The sequence below is a fragment of the Perognathus longimembris genome, chromosome 28, assembly GCF_023159225.1.
Source record: "Perognathus longimembris pacificus isolate PPM17 chromosome 28, ASM2315922v1, whole genome shotgun sequence".
NCBI classification, from domain to species: domain Eukaryota; kingdom Metazoa; phylum Chordata; class Mammalia; order Rodentia; family Heteromyidae; genus Perognathus; species Perognathus longimembris.
In genome coordinates this window covers 83,575,545-83,588,072 of record NC_063188.1, presented here as the reverse complement: position 1 = coordinate 83,588,072, position 12,528 = coordinate 83,575,545, and the positions used below count along the sequence as shown (strand labels likewise).

Below are 12,528 nucleotides of genomic sequence, written 5' to 3'. Positions count from 1 at the left end.
CAAAAACTGGTTCATGTGATTTTGAAGGCTTGTTATCTTAATCTATTCAGGTTGCTTTCACAAAATAGTTAGGTAGTCCTGTATAAACAATTGAAATTTAGGGCTGGGAATATGGCCTAGTGGTAGAGTGCTTTCCTTGTATACATAAAGCCCTGGGTTCAATTCCTCAGTACCACATACATAGAAAAAGCCAGAAGTGGCGCTGTGGCTCAAGTGGTAGAGTGCTAGCCTTGAGCAAAAAGAAGCCAGGGAAAGTGCTCAGGCCCTGAGTTCAAGCCCAAGAACTGGCAAAAAAATGAGAAACAATAGAAATTGGTCTCACAGATATGTAGATGGGGAAGTCCACAATCAAGCTCAATCACATCAATTGCCTGGTGAGGGCCTGATTTCTGGTTCATAAATGGTGTCTTGTAGCTATGCCCTTACATGCTGAAAGGAATGAAAAGTTTCTCTGGCCTCTTCTATAGGAGTTCTAATACTATTCATGTAGCCTCTTCTACAAGAGCTCTTGATTTAAAGCTTTCTAAATTCTGCACCCACCTGCAAATACTATCATCTTTGGAGTTAAAAGTTCAACCTATGAATTTCAGTGAAGTAGGGGCAATACTTTCTGACAACAACACTTCATAAGTTCAAATCTTGATGGAGTTTCCATCAGACTGGAGACTCAGGGAAGAGTTGCGGTGGTCTAGGGATAGAATTCCTTCTTGCCCAGAGAAAGTCAGTCTTCATTTATTTATGCCTTTCATCTGATTGGGTGAGGCCCATTCACATTTTGGAGGATCACCAGCTTTACTTGAAGTTCACTCATTAAAATGTTAATTTTATCAACTAAATAAATCAACAAATTACCATTACAAAAAACATCCACAATACTTGCGGGACTAACTGTGCATTGTGATTCAGCTAAGTGGACACAAAAGAAATTATCATATTAGCTCCCAGGAAGTTCTTCCTGGTAAAAACACAGTCTTGCCTGACACATGACCAGCATGATTCGGTGGGTGTGAATAAGCTAGGCAGTAGCAAGGAGAGGTCTTTGAAACCAATCTAAATCCTACAAAGGACTGTTTGAACTGCTTCTATTGGGACTCATATATGTAGCCACTGAAAAGAAACCATTTGGAAAATCAGTTAATTTTCCTGTCATGAGGTTTTTCTCACCACTGCTTTCTCTCTCTCCACTGCTCTCTCTCTCTCCACTGCTCTCTCTTTCTCTCTCTTTCTCTCCTTCCTATACAAAATTGAATTCATCCTCTAACAAAAGACAGATACAGCAAATAGAACACTTTAACATTCCCATTGTCTAGTTCTAGATGCTTTGGGACACAGAATCCATCTCAAGTTTTAGTATTTGAAGAACATGGAGGTCCTTCAGTAAAGATGAGGATATTAAACAAAACCACTATCATTTTGACAAGCCTCTAGACTTTGAAAACATCCTCTAAACATTTGAACAAAATAAAATGAACATTTTTAGATTCAGAATAAGTCTATCCATATGAAATAAGATTATACCAAACAAAATTAACAGCTTAAAGAAGTCTACTTGCATCCTCAATAAGATTGGTTGGAATCTTATTGAATTTTAACATACAATATCAGGAAAGATTGCATTTAGATGAAAACTACAATAACTAAACTTCAACAGGAAGCATAGCAGTAAAAAAAAAGCTTAAAATGCCCTCAAAAGAACAGATCTTTCAGTATAATTTTAAGAAGCATGAAGAGCTAAAGGAATTAAAGTATGAATAGGTTGACAAGGAGGACCCAATAACTATATGAATATAACATACAATGATATTTTATGAAATGAATTCTAAGAAAAAGAAACAAGAGATCTTTTTAGTTGTCATTATTACTGTTTTAGTTTTTCTTTCCCTTTGTCTTTCCTTTCCTGTTGTCAAACACAACAGTGATACTCACTGGACACTACATAGAAGAGGAACTGTACATCTCATGGTAGGGGATGGCAAGGAAAATCTGGGAGAGAGTGAAGGAAGGGAAAACATGATTCAAAAAGAAATGTAGCCATTACTCATTGCCTGATTCATGTAAGTGTAACCCCTCTGTATCTCAACTGTAAAATAACAATAAAAATAAAACTATTACTAAAAAGAATAAAGTTGTGTGTTTCTCCCATAATTTCTATAAGATTCCATAATGCAAACTAAATGTACTAGGAATTTCTCCCTTTAGTAAATGTTAACATTTAACAAATCGATGTATAATTATGAATCTTAGCTATGAACCATTACTTTTAGAAGCTAGTTGATATTTAGGCAGACTTCAATGCAATTGGGATTTTTGTTGACTTAAATTTGTGTTATTGAAGCAAAAAGCAAACCCCTTTGGAACCTTCCTCCACAACTCTAAGTATGGATCCCATGTTATAATGAATGTAAGCTATGATACCTTAAAACACCACAACTATAGGTTAGCACTGTAACCTCAGACGTGGGCAAACTGGCTAATCATCACTTAGTATAACTCTGTTTAGACTTGAATTCATCTGTAAAGCATTCAAAGCTAAAAGGCACCAAGGTGAAATAATAACAAACCTAGGAAGGTAAACTGTGAATCTTCACTTCTCACTTTGATCTAACTTTCTATATTGGAGCTGCTGTTTGTAAGTGGTATTGACAATGGTAAACTACTTAATTTAAACATTAACATTTCAAATTATGAAGTTTACATGAAAACCGATATTTCACGAATGCACTTTAAGGCTTCAGAGTTAATATTCTAGGCAGTAAATGGCTTCTTGAACTCACAACACAGGTAGCAGTTAATTCGAAGAAAGGGATTTTACTGCTAAATATGAGTTACATTTGAATTTGTAAGCATTTTATATAAAGCAAAAAAAAGACCTGGGAAGTTTGGTATATTATCTTTAATATTTCTCCTAGAACACAGGTGATGTTTACATCCATGGTGAATTTTTATAATCTACTGCCTTAACTCTAGTCCCACTGAAAAAAACTCGTATCCATTGTGTTAGTAACGCAAGACTCACTAAAATAGCTAAATAAGCTAGATAACCCACTCCAGTTTTTTTTTTTTTTTTTGGCCAGTCCTGGGCCTTGGACTCAGGGCCTGAGCACTGTCCCTGGCTTCTTCCCGCTCAAGGCTAGCACTCTGCCACTTGAGCCACAGCGCCGCTTCTGGCCGTTTTCTGTGTATGTGGTGCTGGGGAATCGAACCTAGGGCCTTGTTTATCCGAGGCAGGCACTCTTGCCACTAGGCTATATCCCCAGCCCCTCCACTCCAGTTTTTAAAGAGACTGTTTTTATAAAACTGCAATTGCTTCTAATACAGAATTTTGTTTTTAAGAGACTGTATTTTCACAAACACACCTCTGTGTCCTAGGAAAGATCAGCTCCCGCATAATCACAAGATGGCAGAAGTATTAGTGAGGGCTGTTCCCTTCAGCAGGTGGATGTAAGGAGACATAGGAAGTGTTACAGACAGACAGTACTTGCATAGCCCGAGTCCCTCCAAAAAGGCTGTTAGCAATTCTGACATGTTATGGATAAATGAGCACTGAAGAAACAAACCAAAGTCCCACAGAGTATGTTTTCCCTATCTTTTGTAGACCATGCTTTATGGGTAGCCTTTCCTTTTCCCCAAAGATCTGATTCATTTCAACATTTTAAAAACATCAGTGTTAACTATGAGTTGGCAGATGCAAACTGACCAACTATTGTTTGGTACCTTTCAATAACATTATTGAAATGCAAAAAAAGAAAAACAAAAAAAGAAATTTCTCCCTTTATATATTCACCTTCTTTGACTTGTTACTTTCGCTTGCTCAGAGGCTGACCTGTAGATATGGCTTCATTGAGCCTCATTAGGATTTTTCACTAAGATGCACTCACAGGAGATGAAAGCATGGAAGAAGACCAAGGTTCAGGTATCTATTCATTGTAGCCACAGAAAACAGTGGCTGTACAAAAGCTCTTTCCGAGACACAATGACAGCTACAGCCCAAAACTCTTTCCATCCCTGGAAACCACCCCTTTTCCTTTAGCCCTTTACCCCCAGCATTTGTAAAAGAGATTTCTAGAGTGTAATGACAATGTAAAATAATCAAGTGTGTATGTGTATGTGTATGTGTATGTATATGTGTATGTGTATGTGTATGTGTATATATACATATGTGCATGTGAAAATATCTATGATAAATCATCACCAACTAAATTGTGGAAGCTTACTTTGGCTATCATTACTGGAACAGAATGCAAGCACCTAGAAAGTACTCTCTTCACTAAGAATTCTAAGGAAAGTTTTTACCCAAAGGATAAACTCCATGACCCTCCCACCAAAAATATCCCTTAATCACTATAAATAATTCCAATGGAGAGAAAGTAAGATTTTAAAGCAATTGTAGTTACTACTGAAATTAGTAATATTTATGATCAACATTGAAGTAATTGTTAGCTGATAGTGAAACTTAATAAATATCAATAGCCGGTCACCAGTGGTTCATACCAATAATCCTAGCAACATAGGAGGCTGAGATCTGAGGTTCAATGCCTGTTAGAACAGGAAAGTCCATGAGGCTCTCATCTCCAATTAACTGTCAGAAAAACAGAAATGCAGTTCATTTCACTTAGCATCATCTTATGTGTTCATAAGGGTATAGCTATTGGGCCTTGTGATGCTCTGCTATGATTTGCCTAAACCTGTACTAATTCTTCCCAATAAGGGAGACCATAGAGTCCATGTTTCTTTGGGTCTGGCTCACTTCACTTAGTATAATTTTGAAATGAACTCCATGTTATGGAGACAATTGTTCTATCACAGTTGTAACTACTTTCAACGTCCCATGTGTATCTGTAGCTTCTATTATTGATGATGTTCTTGTATCACCTTCCTGTGGTTGTACCTACACTAGCTCTGTACTCTTATCTGAGTATATTGGAAACCATGTATACTGGTATTGGAACTAGGAAATTGAAAGGGAATACCAAAATTGAGAGACACAGTGTAAAAAAAGACAAACAACTACAAAAGCAATACTTGCAAAATTGTTTGGTGTAAGTGAACTGAACACCTCAGGGGGAGAAAGGGTAAGGGGGAGCGGGGAGGGGTGGTATGAGGTACAAGGTAACAAACAGTACAAGAAATGTATCCAATGCCTAACGTATGAAACTGTAACCTCTCTGTACATCAGTTTGATAATAAAAATTGGAAAAAAAAACACAGAAATGGAGCAGTGGTTTAAGTAGTAGAGCCTCTAGCCTTTATTACAAAGGTTCAGGGACAGCAGTCCCCAGGCCTTGAGTCGAAGCCACAGGATGACCCCCGCAAAAAAATAATAATAATAGACATTGAATACTTTTTGAAGACACGATGTATAATTACAAAATAAGTCGATCTAAACTTATTATTTTAAGAAAATCTGTGTATAAGGGGAGAGAAATAGAACTACGATCTACCAGTATTTCTTCATTCTTCCTATTTAAATAAAAAATTCAACCCACTATTTTTTAATTGTTTCAAAGGATAACATACTTTAGTGTATATTTATCAAAAGGAAACTTAAAAATTACAAACCAAACGAAGAAAATCAAAATAAAATAACATATTAAAATTCTTACTCCTGAATTGTGGGATCTTGGAGAATTTCCTTCTCATTTCTTGCCTATTTTTTCTATAATGAACTATGATATGTATATAGCTATTCTTCCTCAGAGTTTCCTGGCACCCAACTCCTAACATTCTTGTAATGTTCACAGTAGGATATTTTTGCATATTAACAATTTGACAGATGCTGGCAGCCCCTACATAGTGTCAGGATGGGGGCTAATTACTGGGAGAAAGAAGAAAGAATTAGAGTTGGAACTTTTCAGACTTGCTGTCCAACCTCCCCAGAGGGGAGAATGGCCAAAACTTAAGTTGAGCACTTGTGGCCAAAGTTTTTATCAATCAAGCTGAGAAAATGAACCTGGCACAAAAAAAAGTGGTTTTGAGTGCTTCTGGATAGTTGTACACATGGAAGGCTCTAGAAGGTAAATCTCCCAGAGAAGGTATGGAAGCTTGAATCATTTCCCCCATATTTCACCGTGTGTATTTTAGAGACTTTACATTAGTTGAAAAAGGGGAATGTCATTATGACACTTCCTCAAGAGCATACAATCCATCTCAACTCCATCCATCACTCTCCCTGATGCTTCCATCCCCTTCCTTAAGAATAGTTTTCAACAGGTTCCAGTACTCCATTTTGCACTGGGGTTTGAACTCAGGGTCTCAGATATAGTCTGTGCTTTTTGCCTAAGACTGCCATCCTCTTACTTCACCTCCCACCTAGCTGGGATTATAGATGCACAGCAACATGCCCAAACTCACTGTATGTGTCTCTTCATATGGTATTCATCTGCATCCTTTGTAATATCCTTTATAGTAAGCCAGTAACTTGACTATTTCCCTAAGTTCAGTGAGTTGTTCTAGTAAATAATCAAACCTCAGGGAAGGGGTTGTAGGAAACCACATTTTAGCTCATCAGCCAGAAGAACAAATAAACCAACCTGTGGCTTGCAAAGCCACATCTAAAGAGAGGAAAGGCAGTTTAAAAACACTGTGAGATCTGACACTACTTCTACATAGATAAGTGTCAGAATTGGATTGAATTAAAAGGCAGTCATCCGGTGGCTGCTACTGTAGCATCACTTGTTTGATAGTGAGGAAGACATCATACACCTGGGAACAGAATAGTGCTGAGATAGTGTATTGGGAGAAACTGCATTTTGTTTTCACCTGTATCTTCAGATGCACATAGATTAACTACGAAGCAAGGAAACACCTAGGGCTGGTGGTGTGGTTCAGTGGTGGAACGCACTAGTATTGTACAAGGTCCTAGTTTCCATCCCCCAGTACCACAAAACAAACAGAAAACAGTCATATACATTTCCACCTTTTATGAAATGAAATAAAATAATAATACCTTTGATTTCTTGAACATAGGTAGCTATCTCTAAATTTTTTTCTCAAACATGTCCAAAAAATTTAGTGGAATTAAAATGTGAATAAGAAGCCAGGGGCTGATGGCTTATACTTACAATCCTAGCTACTCCTGAGATTTGAGGATTGTGGTTCAAAGCCAGTCCAAGCAGCAAAGTCCATGAGGCTCTTATTGCCAATTAATCACCAAAAAGCCAGAGTGGATCTGTGGTTCAGGTTGCAGAGCACCATGTCTTGAGGAAAAATGCTAAGGGACAGTGCCTAAGCCCTGAGTGGAAGCCTCAATATCAGCATTAAAAATGTAAGGACAATGGATCTGTAACAAATCTAGTAAATTTTGTCTTAAGAGATCCCTGAGAATGAGCATGCAAAAGAGAATCTGAAGCAACTGTAATAATTAAATAATATAATGACTTTTAAAATAGGTAAAAATATCTTAGAAATAACAAAAGAAAAAAAACCTGATTTTTAAAAACTAATAATCCAAAATGCTACTTAGTTTCTGAGAGACAATCTGGTCTATCCATCTTTGGGGTTTTTAGCTAAATTCTATTTTTTTCTCAGAATATTTGTCCCCTCAAGCATGGAGTGGCAGCATAAGTGGCCATGTATGGTATTATTAAAGTGGGATCTGCCAGAGTCCCCTGAATCAAGTTGAGATTCCTGCTTTTACCCTGAGAGGATCTGGACATTTTCACCATATAACCTGGTTAGCCTTCAATTCCAGATCTATTGGACTCAACTTCTCAAGTGTTGGGATTACAGGTATATACCACCACTTGCAATATAGATTGCCTGGATTTGAATCATTATTAGTTATGGGAATATTGTTAGTAAAAAAAAAAGGATGCAAATAGTAGGCCTATGGTGATGAAATTTTGTTATTATTTTGTAATGTTGAAAACAGAACCCAAGACCTCCTGTATGCTAGACAAGTACTCCACCACTACACAATCTGCTCTAAAAAAGATGCTATTTGACATAGTCTTTCCTGTGACCTAAGCTGGCCTTGAGATCATGATCCTTCTGCCTCTACTTCCTCAATTCTGGAATTACAAGTGTGTAACATCATGTCCAACAATGAATTAATACATTCTGATTAAATGTATAAATAATACAATTTAATGCAAAGTAATTTCTGAATATCAACTATTAAATAGGGCAAGCAGCATAATGTTATATAAATTTTGGAAATACTTGTAATATGGAAACAATGAATATGCCTTTAGTAATTAGTTTTAGTTTTTATTTTTTAGTATTTTAGAAACAGAAAGGATCTCTTTCGTCTTCATGAGGGTCACAATCAACACTCCTATAACAAAGAACCAGCCAACAAAAGAAAAGTATAATAGAGTTGTTTCATCAAAATTTTACATGGCATAGTGCCTTCAGAATAGACAAGTGAACTCTCAGGGAAATTTTTCAATATTTGTGTGTAGATTTGATGGAGAATGGATAGCCATTTGGAAAGATGAACAGACAGGATGTGCGCTAATGTAAGAAACTGGGGGAAAACCCAGCAGGATCAAGATATATTTTGGCCTGTGTGGTATTCCTTTTTTCCAGGAATATGGCAGAGTACCTTGTGGAATAAGAACCTTATGGAATATTATTAGGAAAGGCATGTTGAAAAATTTCTATCTAGCTCTGACTTAGCAAAGGAAGAAGGTTATAGTAATATTTCTAGATTTTATGGCTGGCTTTAGGGAGAAGGGCTTCTATTTCTTGACCCACCTTGGAGAAAAGGGAATTCTAATTTTGGTGGCCTGCCTTAGTGGGGAAAGGAAGGAGAAGAGAAAAGGGCAGGGGAGAGACAGGAAGAAACTTCATTTGAATCCTTTTCAGTGTCCTTCAGGTCAAAATATATAGCAAATATTTTGGGGTAGCATTTTTCTGAGCTCCAAGAGTATTTATCATCAAGAGCCCATCCAGATCTGTAATTCCTTTCTGGAAGTACACCAAGAATAATTTTAAAATATTTATGAAAAGTTCTCTGTATTTGAAGAGAGGACTTAAGATCCCACAAAGTAAATAATATTCTAGGAACTCAGAGGGGGATCAAAGACTCAGGATGGACAGATAGTGTGACTAGGAAACTAAAAATCATAAATTGTACAGCAAATTAAGCTAGGTTCCAGAATGAAAGCAATTAAAGTCTTCTTTTTATCACCGTCATTTCTTTGAGATATCAAATTGTAATCTTCTTGAATGGGTAGGGAGACAGAATAAAGGATATGTCTGATAAAGGAATTCTTCAACCAGAAAGCGATGCCCTAAATGTTACACCCATTGTCTCCGTGTTTTAGATAATAAGAAAACTCTTCCTGGACCCATTTTCTCCATGTTTCAATAATATCTCAGATAAGAACTTAGTAAAATAAATTACAATTGCTAGGTGAACACATGTCTAAATGGGTGTTCAAACTGGAATCTCCCTTATCTCTGAAAGTGTAAGTATAACCAGGAGAAGGATCACCATTTTGAAATCCTACCTTAGGCAAATCAGGCAGGAGGTGTTCCTGTTCCCCTTTTCTATTTCTTCATCCCACTTTGCTAAATAAATCCTTGTTGCACTTCCTTTGTGAATTTCCTTTTCTGTAAAACTGCTAGAAATACATTTTGTCATGAATTTCAAGTTCTTGCAGTTTTAGTGGAAAATGGGAAGCTGAGTCAAAGATGTCCCTACTTTCTCTTTTATTTTTCCTTTCTCCAGTGACAGAAGGGTTGGGGGTCTCAAATAAAAAGTAAGAAGAAGTGTAGTCAAATATTTCTGACTATGAGCTTTCTCAGTCAGTGAATATAGTTTTATTAATTGTCTAGATGAAGTACAAAAGGGTTACAGTTACATACATTACATAGTGAGTATATTTCTTGTCCAACATGATCCCCCTCTCACATTTTTCTCCCAACCTTCCTTCTCTCCCAATCCCCCAATTGTAAAGTTAATTTATAGCATATTTTCTTTTAAGTATTGCTGTTGCATTTGTTTTCCTTTTACTCCATGTCTCACCATTTTGATGTTCCCTTTCCCTTCCTTGATTCAGACAAACATATGTACACTATCCACAGTACCAAAATCAAATACAGTGACAACAGGGGCATAATCATATGGAAGATGAGAAGAGGAAAAAAATATTTTCACATAGTACATTGAAAATAATAACCTCATTGATAAACCACTTGCTTCCATATTTTGGAGGTCATTTTTCTTAGTGTTATCTTCTGTTATCATGTGTTCATAACTATTGAGCTATTGTGATTATCTGCTAGGAATATTCTAGATATATACTAATTGTCAACAATAAAGGAGACGCTTGAGTTTATGTTTCATTGGGTCTGGCTCACATTAGTTAGTATGATTTATTTTCTAATTCTTTCCATTTTCTTGTGAATGGGCCAGTGTCATTCTAATAGAAGCATGGAATTCCATTGTGTATATGTACCACAATTTCTAGATCTATTCATCTACTGATGCAATACCCATCTATATCCCAACACCATTCCATAATGAAATAGAGGAAGCAATCAAAAAATACATATGGAATAATAAAAGAACCGAATAGCAAAAACAATCCTTAGCAGGAAGAAAAGTGTTGGAAGAATGTCAATACCAAACTCCAAACTCGATTACAAAGCTATAGTAATAAAAACATCTTGGTACTGGCACAAGAACAGGCCTGAGGACCAATGGAATAGAACTGAAGACCCAGAAATGAACCCACAGACATATGGCCACATAATCTTTGAAAAGGGAGCCAAAAAATAGGATGGAAGAAAGACAGCCTCTTCAATTGGCTCAACACCTATAAATAACTGAAGCTACACCTTTATATTTTACCATGTACCAAAATCAATGCTAAATGGATCAAGGAACTCCAGAAAAGAGCAGATAGCCTGAAAAATTGCAGAAAGGAATAAGAGAAACACTAGGGTTCCTTGGCACAGGTTGAAACTTTCTTAATAAAGACCCAGAAACCCAACAAATCAAAGAAATGTTGGACAAATGGGATTGCATCAAACTGAAGAGCTTCTGCAGGGCAAAGGACATAGCTTGCAAGATAAACAGAAAGCCCACAGATTGGCAGAAGACTTTCACTGGCCATACAATAGACAAGGCCTCATATCTAAATTAGACTCAAAAAATTAAGCTCCCCCAAAACAAATCCTGAAAGAAACAACTGCCCCATTAACAAGTGGGCTAAAGACTCAAAGAGAGAGTTCTATGAAGAGAAAATGAGAATGGCCAAGAGATGTATGCACAAGAAGTACTCAACATCCCTGGCCATAAAAGAAATGAAAACCGGGGCTGGGAATATGGCCTAGTGGCAAGAGTGCTTGCCTCGTATACATGAGGTCCTGGGTTCGATTCCTCAGCACCACATATACAGAAAATGGCCAGAAGTGGCGCTGTGGCTCAAGTGGCAGAGTGCTAGCCTTGAGCAAAAAGAAGCCAGGGATGGTGCTCAGGTCCTGAGTTCACGGCCTAGGACTGGCCAAAAAAAAAAAAAAAAAGAAAGAAAGAAATGAAAATCAAAACAACATTGAGATTCCACCTCACCCCAGTTAGAATGGCCATTATCAAGGAAACTAATAACAACAATTGCTGGTGGGGATGTGGTCAAAGGGAATAATACTACACTGTTGGTGGGAGTATAAACTTGTTCAACCACTCTGAAAAATACTGTGGAGTTCCTCAGAAAGCTAAACAAAAAGCTCCCTTATGACCAATCAATCCTATTTCTGAGCATTTACCCAAAGAGTCACAAACAAGGCCAAACTAAAGCTACCAGCACAGCCATGTTCATAGCAGCATTATTTACCATAGTTAAAATATGGAACCAACCCAGATGCCCTTCAGTGGGTGAATGGATCAAGCTTTTGTTTTTTAATTGTCATGAGTTCTTTGACAATTTCTTGAGCATTATCTTCCTTATTTGTAAGATTTGTCTAGTAATATGTGTGGTTTATAGAGAACTTATGGCTTCAAAGAATACATGGTATATCATGTATCTGGCAAATAAGATACAATACTTAATAGATAATTGATTATTTCATTATTTCTAACTCTTCATTCAGATGGCCAGCTTACCAATTGGGCAACTTTATTCAGGGAGCCATGTTGAGAGACATATGACTCATCAGTATAAGCCATTTCCTTAATTGTTGCAGATGTATTCATTTCTTGACTTCTTATGTTGTTAGTAAACAGCCCTAATAAAAGTTCTTCAATGGAATCTTAGATCCAGCAGGGTCTACTGAAATAAATTTTAGCCTATTTGCCAGAGTTGTACACTTGAAGACAGGAGCTAAGATTCACAAAGTAAATTAAATACTATGAATTTATCTTGTTCAAAATCTTTACACAAGAGGTGGATTTCTTATTTAAAAATAAAGCTTATGAAGCCCCATTTTTGGTTTTCTGCTAGCAGGCATTGCCAGGCTTCAACTGAAGCTCTATGTCATTTCGTTAAGTGTTCTCCTAAATATTTGCAGAATGGTGGATGAATCTATTATGCAAGTAAATTAAATCTAAAAATATGAAGTCAGTGAATAAGTAACTCTGAG

The 12,528-nt window shown here is 36.8% G+C and overlaps 1 long non-coding RNA gene across 1 annotated transcript; it reads right to left on the bottom strand.

Moving 5' to 3' along the window:
- Positions 1-2,499: 2,499 nt before the first annotated feature.
- LOC125343742 lies at positions 2,500-11,643 on the bottom strand. The gene is made up of 3 exons (XR_007209371.1): positions 11,631-11,643; positions 7,220-7,224; positions 2,500-3,015 (listed from the first exon to the last, which is right to left on the bottom strand). It is a non-coding gene; the product is annotated as an uncharacterized LOC125343742 (long non-coding RNA).
- Positions 11,644-12,528: the final 885 nt, after the last annotated feature.